Raw genomic sequence first — 10,193 nt, 5'->3', positions numbered from 1 at the left:
CAGGAAGTCATATTTTGCCAGGAGTAAATGAATTTAAACCCCTTCCTCAAGGTTCACATTTAGTCCAAAACTGACAGCCAAGATACTTTGTGACCAACACACACACACAAAAGTTCTTTCCCTCGTAGGATTGGTCAGTTTTATTTGTGTTATGCCTTAACTCAGAAAACTTGGACAAGTCTTTATCTATTTCACCTTAGTGAAAGTTGTCAATAGTCATGAAAAGACCTAACTCTTAAAATAATCACTCCATATGCACCATAAAGCTCCTAATATTTGCTGATATATTTTACTGAGGAGCTGGTAAGACAGCTTCCTTAGGACTAGAAACAATAAAAGCATTACACATTGAGCTACACAGAAGTGATGGGAGGGGTGTGAGGAACAATCGAGAGCGATCACTTGCATAGTAACAGATGACAACACCTCTGTGCCTATAAATACAGCAGAACAAGGACATTGATGGGTTTGAGCACAGGTCCATGTGTCAGAGAATCTGATGTGAAATACAAAGACTAAAGAACAAAGGGGCTAGATAAGACGTTTAGCAAGATGTCACTAATGAATCATAAAGACAAGAGAGACAACAGAAATCTGAGTTTTAAAACTATGACTTCTTGAGTTAGGACGTTTCCATCCGAAACTGCAATTCTATTGATGGCCACAGCTGCTCCCCTGTTGTCTCTCCTAGTGTTCCCTCTTAGGCTACAGCTGATGTTTAGAAAAGAGACTTGTCTTGGTTTTGTTTGCTTAACGAAAAGCTAGTGAAAGCTACAAATGATATAAAAGCACACTTCCCTGGTTTTCTTTTCTTTTCTTTTTTTTTTTTTTTTAAAGCCAGTAAGTCTAATTATGGTAAGCATAACAATAAATACATTAAAAATTTTTGCTTTCTAGTGATAGAAATGAGTGCAGCCCAGCCACTAGCATTGAGATGTATGTATCCTCTTTGGCCTAGAGAATAATTGGAGATGAAGACATTTCTATTCACTGCCCTTAGAGGCATTGCAGGTGTGGCTTCTGTGTCACATGTGTGTCAGTAGGTGGCAGAGAGGAGAGAGGCTAAGTCTATGCTCAGTGTTCTAACCTGTGAACATTTGAGTGATTAGTATCCTAACACTCCCTAAAAAGAGCAAGTCTGAGACTACCGCCAATCAGGGACCAGGGTCCAGGGCAGGGAGCCGCCCTGAGAGGACCACGAGTCCAGCACCACGCAGGCCTGGATGGGGCTCCCAGGGTTGGGAGCAAGCCAGAGTTGAAGATGAACTCTGCCTCAGGCCATAATGCACAGGAGGGGCGTAGAGTTTCTGAGACCACTTCTGAGAAGACCTCAGAATCTTAGAGACCCTGGGCACCACTTAGAGGAGCAAGTAAGTGGTAGAGAAATGGAAGAGAAAGAGAGGCAGACAAAGCCTCAACAAAAGGATGCAGAACTGGAGAAACAAAGGGAGTGAGGAACAGCCTGATGTGAGTAGCCACCGAGAACTGTGTTGGTTCCTGGCCGGTGCCATTACTCGGGGCCATGTCTGGGTCTGTGGTGCTGTGGCAGGAGGGGTCCATTACTACCAAAGGCCAGGCCTTGGGAAATGTTGCTGTCAGAAGACTGTGGAGAACTGCTGCCATGCCTTGCCTGGATTTTGTGGGGGAGCTGTCCCTGGGGGCATAAGAGCTGGAGAACACTGGCTAGCTAGCTGCAGCACTTGGGAGAGCGGCCCACACATCACCCAGGAAGCACAGTAGAGCTGTCCCTGGTTGCTGGAGTTGCAAATGAGCCGGCCCTAAGGATATGAGCATGGGATAGCTGGCATGGATGAGGGAGAGATATGCTCTTCTGTCCTCACCCTTCACCACCTGTGGCAGGCAGGAGAGTTGGCCCTGTCCATCCTGAGCTGCAGCTCTGGGAGAGAGTAGCTTGGCACCTCACTTGGCCAGCATAGTAGAGCTGACTCTGGTCGAGGGGATACAGGTGAGCCGGGCCTGAGTACATGAGCATGGAGAGCTGGCACAACCACTTTTCTGTAGGCAAAGGAGAGATGACACCTTCTCTCCGTGTTGCCACCTATGTCAGGCAAGAGAGCTGGCCCTGGGTGTGAGGATTGTGGTCCAAGGGTGTGAGTGCAGGAAAGCCAACCCTGACTCTCATCTGCTGTGTGGTGGTACAGTCCAGGGAAAGATGCCCTCCTCCCCTCTCTTGTCCCTTACCACCTATAGCAGCTGGAAGAGTTGTCCACCTGGGTCATGAGAGTGGGAGAACTTGCCCTGTCTTTTGTCTGCTCCACCTGGGCAGCACAGTAGAGTGGACCATGATGGTATGGGCACATATGAACCACCCTGAGAGTGTAAAACTGGGAGAGCTAGATCTGCCTCTTGTTGGGGCAGCAGTAGATGGACCAGTCAGGGCAGGACAGGAAAGCTTGCCCCGATGGTATGGGTGCAGAAAAGCTAGCAGGCTGACCAGCTCAGCTACCTCTCATGCCAGATCCAGGGCTTTGAATTAGCACATTCCAATATCTACCCTATCAATTAACTGCTGGAGGGTGTGAAGGGGCTGGTCCTACAGATTCAAAACTATAGGAGCTCCATGACAAAGCACAACAATAAGATATTCTAGAGGAGTCCCACTGAGTTTCTAGTACTGATAGTGTGGCAGAGGCCACTGGCCTTGTGCTGGACCAAAGACTCACTGCAATGAACATTTGCAAGCAAAGAAATATGGGCAAAAGGGTATACTGTGGGACACACTGTGTCACACTACAGCTTTCACAATATTTTTTTCCTCTGCTGTGGGGGAGGTTGCAAGTGTGAAGTGCAGGGACAAAGGGACGTGAGGATGGGTAGGATTGGGGTGCATGATGTGAAATGCACAAAGAACCAATAAAAAGTTAGAAAGAAAGAAAAGGAAAGAAAGAAAGAAAGACATATCTACGCATAAAAAAATCAAGGTTGTACCACAAAGCTTTTGTCTTACTGGAAGGAAGCTTTTGGTGTCTTGACAAAGCATAAGGAATGACACAGTTCCACAGAGACTCAGGCAGGCCTGTGAGAGAGCACGTATTTCTGCGGTAACTGCAAGGATGTGTTTTGAAGACCAAGTCAGGGTATTGACCAACATTCTCTTCTTGCTTTTCTCATTGCTCAAGAAAACCGATCCTCAGGGGAACCAACAGGCTACATAAACAAACAAACAACCCCCCCAAAAGAAACCCCAAATTGTTCATGGCTCCTTTCCTTTGTATTCTCTTGGTTTTCCATGATCTCTCTCTGACTTTAATTTCTTCTCTCTCTGTCTCTCTGTCTCTCTCTCTCTCTGTCTCTCTCTCTCTCTCTCTCTCTCTCTCTCTCTCTCTCTCTCCTCTTCCCCCCCTCTCCTCTCTCTCCACCTCTTCTACCATCTCCTTAATATCTTGATTCAGTATTTCTCCATTCATTTTGCATTTCTAGCAAGTCTGCCTGTCTGTGCCCTCATCACACTCCATCTGTTCTTTGTCCCCAGGTTCACCTCTTCTCCTGCTTGCTAGTCTGATCTGCTTTTTTCCCTCCAGCACTAGAAGCACAAAGGCATAAGAATGCTTTTCCCTCCTTATTCCCTAAAACATACTCTACCCCAAGCCTCAGCCAGCACCCAACAGTAAATTAGCAATGACAGTGGGCAAACCAACATTAACCCTTGCTTGACAACAGAATAGTCCTAAAGAAACTTGCTGGTTGAGAATTTGGTTCAAAGCATAGGCACAGATATGCTTAACAAACCAGAGCGGCTTGGTGACATTAATGACCAGGCTCTCAACCTATTAAGGCTTCAGTCCTGCTGAGTCACCTAACCTTGATATGACAGGTCATCACTATCCGGCTTGTTCCCCATTCAATATTGTAAGGAGACCTTAGCAGAAAGGTGGTCTCGCTCCTCCTGGCTGAATCCACCCAGCAATGTTGCAGTTATTGCAGAAGGATCCTGTTTTGTGCTTGGAGAATGTTTGTTTTTAGAGAGTTTCTGGTCACTAAGCTGAAAGCAGCCTCACTGTATGTTACATACAAAAACTATTCACTCAAGTTTCAGGCTGAAACCTAATCCTCAATGAGATAGTATTTGCAGAGATGTTGGAAGGTGGTCAGCATACATAGGTTGGGGTGCTCTCAGTGTATGAGATTACTATCCTTACAAAGGGTTAAAGAGACCAGAATTCTCTTTAATGAGGCCTTTGCAAGAAAATCACAAAATGAACCCAAATTTTTTCCCTCATCAAATACTGAAGACTTTTAGTCTTGATTTGGTCTTCTCAGCCTCCAAAACCATGAGACATTTTTGCCTATTGTGAATTAGCCACTGAGTTTATGATATGCCTGTGATACCAGCAAGAGTGATCTGACACATTGTGATGCTCCTTCCTCACCATCGGTATCATCTGTCGACCGTTGCTTTCTCTGTACTTTGTCAACTTTCCCAGATTTAGAATCACCTGGGAGACACACCTCTGGTCATATCTACAGGGATACTTTGTGGGTTTAAGTGGGGAGGGAAGACACATGATAAATGTAGGAGCTCCATCCATTAGGATGAGGGTCCATACTGAATGAAGTGGTGAAAAGTAGAAAGCCACATGAGTGCCAGCATCCCCGTCTCCACTTCCTGATCTATCCAGATGAAAATCACATCTGTCATAGCCATGAGCTGTTGTAATACCATATTCCCATCCACAGTAGACTATATCCCAGTGATCTGTATCCCATTATCCTTTTTAGTTTTTTTGTGTCAGGTATGGAGCAAATGCCCCCCACTCCATTTTGTGAACATCACTTATGAGTAGTCGTAATAGTCAAGAGCTCTGTGATAACTAACAGAACTAGTGGTGATAAGAGGCACGAAAAGCAGTAAAATGACGGTGGGAAGCAGAAACTTCTCAAGGGGAAACTATTACAAATGCAGCTGGTCCCATATAACAACGAAAATAAATTACTCGGACCAGTCTCACAGAATGCCGTGTCAGTCTTCTCAGAGGCAGGATCCAGTGAACCACGTCTCACCTGTGGGAAATCACTCATGGCCAAAGCAGCGCAGATGGGCCGGAAAGCCTTTCCCTAAGTTTTAGCATGTGTGTCTGCCTGTGGCTCCTGCACTTCCCCTGGAGAAGGAGGAGAGACAAAAAAAAAAAAAACATTGGTAGAAAGGTGACAAGTCTCATAGTGAGCTTAAAACGTGATGCAACTCAATGAAATGGCTAATCTGAGGAGGCCTTTATGTCTCTGCCCTTTCTTATTCCCTTTAAGCAGAGAACGAGAACCTTCCTAGTAAGACAAGCTGTTTCCTCTTGTCCTGTATGGGCCACAGTTTTCAACCTCAGATCTTCTGTGAGGTTATTCGACCAGTCATGATGCTTTATTACCTACCAAAGACTCCTGTAACCTACAAAATATAATTACAGATTATGATAAATATATATATATATATGTTAGAATGAAATAATCTACATTTTGTATAGAGAGAGCATAGGAGACATTTATATAGTATAAAATATAAACGGGTTTACTCTAATTTCTGATCTTTCTACCTTTCTCCTTGACTAATCCTTTCACATGGAAGTCCTTTAAACTTTCAAATTTTAAACATAATATGAAAACCCAGAGGCACAATCCTGGCATCCTGTTTTTTTTTTTTAAATGGTAAAATAGCTGCTGATCTGCATTTGTTTGCAGCCAAATATTACATATCATATTAATATCTTTTCAAAAGACTTAAAGCCAATGATTCTACTTTGAGTCTAGCATACAGCTTCTTTTAACATTACAGTCTTAAATAGGTGCTATCATGTTAGTTGATATAAAAATACTACTGGGATTTTTTTTCCCTTAAATTGACTATATAGGAGGAATGTACTGTGGAAAATCCATATATTTTCTTCTTTATTTAAAATAAGTGGGATAAGTCATGATTGCTAAGTCTCTGCCATCTGTATAACCCCTCCTCACTTCAGGAGAGGTCACAATGGATATAGCACTCAGGCTTTTTGTCCCTATGAAAAATACTGAGAATAACAATTTAAAGGGGGAAAGATTGATTTTTGGATCATTATGGTCAGCTAGTCCCATGGCTTTTAGGCCCATGACAGAAGAGAAACATTATGGAGAAAGGTTGTGGATAACAAAACCTGTCCCCTGTCAGCCTCTTAAGCAAGGAAGAGTATGGTCATCCTAGCAGGTTTGATCTGTCCTTCACTTTTAGCCCATCTGGAACCCCAGCCTGTCAGAACTTTATCCAAGAATGGAATTGTGTAACGTGAGTTTTGAGTGCTTGTGGGAAAACTCCAAGAAGACAAGAGTCTTATGACTTCAGTTTCTCAACTATCATCTATCTATGTATCTATCTAATTTAATATTTCTTCTCTCATACAATAATCCTATGTGCAGTTCCCTCTCCCTCCACTCCTCCTATTACCCACACCACCACATACCTCCCCTCTCCTCCAGATCCACTCCTCATCCATTTTCCTTCAGAAAAGAGTAGGCCTCCCAAAGATATCAACCCAACACTGTATAACAAATCACAATAAGACTAGGCACAAACCCTCATAACAGGGCTGGACAAGGGAAGCCAGTAGTTGGAAAAGGGTACAAATTGCAGGGGAAAAAGCCAGAGACATGCCCACTTCCACTGTTAGTAGTCCCACAAGAACACCCAAGCTAACAACCATAACATACATGCAGACCTATGCAAGCCCCGTGATTGCTGCGTCAGTCTCTGTGAGCCCTGCTTAGTTGATTCTGTGGGACTGGGTTCTCCTGGAAGCATAGAGTTCTCGGAATGTGCTTTTGTGCTTCTCCCAGGTGTAGCTGATAGGAATAAGCTGGCTTTAGATTGTTCTTTACAATTTGATATTGTCATTTGTGTATATGCCTTTATAGAAAACATGTTTTTGCCACTTGTGGCTTGCCCATGTGGTTGCAACTTTACTCTTGTGACTCTTCTTACTCCTCAGATTATAATTTGTCTGATGCTTTACATAAAGTTGGTTATTGTATAAAACTTTAGTCTACCTCATTTTTTAGGCTCTGCTCTCCCAGAGAGTGCCAATGAGAGCAGTAAACAGCAGCCTAATACATGGTGCCATCCACATCCAAGGTAGGTCTTCCCCTCTGTTGTTAATGAGCACAGACACCCCAGTGCTGTGCTTCCCTAGTCTAGTTGTTGCCAATCCACAGAACTTGACAATGGCAATTAACCATCACAATGACCAAGGATGGAATGGAACCCTCAGTAGGTTCACAATAGGACATTGCTAAAGTATTGCCTTTAGTGGAATGGAAGGTTTACATGGTCAGAAGAGCTAGAAAGAAAATTCTCTGTTCATGATCCTTTAGTCTTTTATCTCTTTCCCTCTACATATAAGGGCTAAAAGTATCAGCTGAAGATTGTCCTGCCACCTTTTGGAGACCAATCAAAGCACCTCTGCAAAGGTCTGGTGAAAAGTCAGCGTCCGTTTTTGACCCTTCTCTTGGCTGCCTTTCCTTTCTTCTCCATCTCTGGAGAGCAAATTGAGAAGTTTGGCTCCTGGAGGTATTCCATTCTTGCACTGAGAACAAAAGGTAAAAAGCAAACTTAATCAAGGTCAGGTCTGGGTCTTAAGAAAAACAGATGCCCTTTCACCTCGTTCATTATAATAAATTTTCTTACTTATGGGAAAAAAACTTTTTCAGCAAGATTTTCTACTTTGAAAAATATGTGGAAAAGATGAACTCAGTTGGCTTACTGAGGAAAAACATCAGAGACTTAAAGCTAAAGACACACTTACTATTATAAACTACCATTTACCTACTGGGTCATCCGTTATATATTCTAGAACAGCCAATGTGAAAGTGTCTGCACAGGATGACAGTGAACAATATGGACAGTTGGTCCAGATCTTCTATGTATCAGAATGACAGCTAAAAGAAGTATAATGAAAGCCTGCCTCCATCATGTGAAAGGATGAAAGATGCGTCTCAGCAGCTACCTTATCGGCAGCCTCCTTTATACTCAATTGTGACTTAGTTCACAAATGCTGCTCCAATTCCTATTAAACCTTGGTTTCTAAATGTTCCCACAACGACTGGGAGCAGACAGCTGCTTTTCAGTATCCCAAATCTTTTTCACTGAGTGACTTTGGAATCTGTATGGACTTTTGGAATCCTAGAAACTCCCCAAGACATGTCTGAGTGTGGTTTTTCACTATTTGCGTGTAATGTTTTATCAAATTGTGATGACTTGTATAGTTCACTTTGCGGCCAATCTACCTAAACTTTCTTTTACCTTCCATATAACCTCACAAAGAAATATTTACCTGAAATACCATTCTGTACTTTAAAAAATAATAAATAATCAAAGAGAAAAATGCCATAAATCTGAAAGATAGAGAGAGTAAAGGAAGATATGGGAGAGGTTGGAAGAGGAAGATAGAGGAGGGGTTGGAGGGAAGAGAGGGCAGAAAGAAAATTTCCAATTTCTCATGATTATATCAGAATAAAAGTTGCTTTTCAGGTACCCTTGTTCACGAAAGTGTGTAATTAATGATAATAGTGGGACATTGAGGTTCTGTTATTCCCTATCAGTTTTGCATTTATTCCCTTTAAAGCAGTATTTTTCAACTTACTGGTCTCAATTCCTTTGGGGATTGAACAACCCTTTCACAAGGGCTGCATATTGTATATTTACATTATGATCATATCAGTAGAAAAATTACAGTCATGTAGTAGCAATGAAATAATTTTAAGGTTGGGGTCCCTACAACATGAGGAAGTTTATTAAAGATCACAGAGTTAGAAAGGCTAGGAACCACTGCTTTGGGAGATCATGTATATGCCATTCTAGGTATCCAAATGCCTACACTCCTCTCTTTCCTTCCTTTCAGACAGGTTAGAGCTCAGTGTGATGGTTAGTCTGCATTGCTAATCTTATTGCTGTTTAAATCAATGTGGAGACACATCTTTGGATTTGTCTATGAGAGTGTTTTCACAAAGGTTGTAGCCTCGATGTGGGTGACACCATCATTAAAATGTCTTCCCAGATGCAATAAAAAGGAGAAAGTTAGCTTAGCACCAATATCCATCATTTTCTGGTTCCTGCCAATGGATGCAATGGGACCATATACCTCATGATCCTGCTGCCAAGATTTCTCCTCTGCAATGGACCATTAAACTGTGAGCCAAAATGAACCTTTCCTTTACTAAGCTGCTTTCCCAGATGTTTTGTCATGGAAAGGAGCAAGGCAGCAAACATGTTTCACCATCCCTTTCCCAGGGGAGAGCAATCTGATTTCCAGTCAATCTAATACTCTGGTCACCTTAATTGTGCTCTTCTTTTATTAAGTAGCCACATTTCTTGATAATAGCTAGCACACATTTGAGGGGGTGGCTCTTTTGTTGTGCTATAAATTAAAGCCAGAGCCTCAAACAAGCTAGATGAACTTGTTATCAATAAGTTACCCTCAAAAGTCATTGAAAAAAATTTTCAGTACCTCATTGTTTACAAAAAACTGTCACATAACTTTCTCCCGTTTCATGAGAGTGTGTACATGAGAAGATGGGTGGACATTGTTGTCTCCACCTATCAGCAGCTAAAAACTGAACCTGGAATTGACAAGGAGACCTGCTCATGATCACACATCAACAGTGGTGGCACCAGGACTCGAACACAGAACTGATGACAAAGTCCATCATCATTGTATTCTACTGCCCAAGTCTGTCGGAGAGTGAAGACGCTGTGTGCGAGTTTTCTTTCTTCACCACTATGTATTTTAGCCATCTTTTAAAAGTTGTTTTATTTAATCTCTAGTGTAGCTTATGAAATGAGATTTTTCATATTGTTAGGGTAACTGTCATAGTATTTGATATTTATATTATAGTATTTGAGTATTTGTCACAAAACAAATAAATACTCAGCCAGTTTCAATTTTCATAACAGCCGGAGGCAGTTAGAGTTGATTTAGTAGATAAGGGAGATTAGAAAAAGAGGTTTGACGGAAAGAACAAGAATCTAAAATGATTTCAGAGAACACAGAGAGAAGGTCGAGAATTCAAAGGTGTTTTTTTCTCAAAACTTCCTCTATTCTAGTTAAATATTCTTTGATATTCCTGTAATGTGGTCTCTGCCAGAACCCATTCACCACCAGCTTAAAGACTGGACTTGGTACGAATTTATACTTCCGCTATCAGTAAGCATCACA

The 10,193-nt window shown here is 42.2% G+C and overlaps 1 non-coding gene across 1 annotated transcript; it reads left to right on the top strand.

Annotated features, from left to right (window-relative positions):
* Positions 1-989: 989 nt before the first annotated feature.
* On the top strand, positions 990-1,121 carry LOC127207698 (small nucleolar RNA SNORA17). Its single transcript, XR_007832953.1, has one exon. It is a non-coding gene; the product is annotated as a small nucleolar RNA SNORA17 (small nucleolar RNA).
* The last annotated feature ends 9,072 nt before the right edge of the window (positions 1,122-10,193 follow it).

Source organism: Acomys russatus, chromosome 2 (assembly GCF_903995435.1).
Source record: "Acomys russatus chromosome 2, mAcoRus1.1, whole genome shotgun sequence".
Lineage (NCBI taxonomy): Eukaryota > Metazoa > Chordata > Mammalia > Rodentia > Muridae > Acomys > Acomys russatus.
This window is presented reverse-complemented; position numbering and strand designations above follow the sequence as displayed.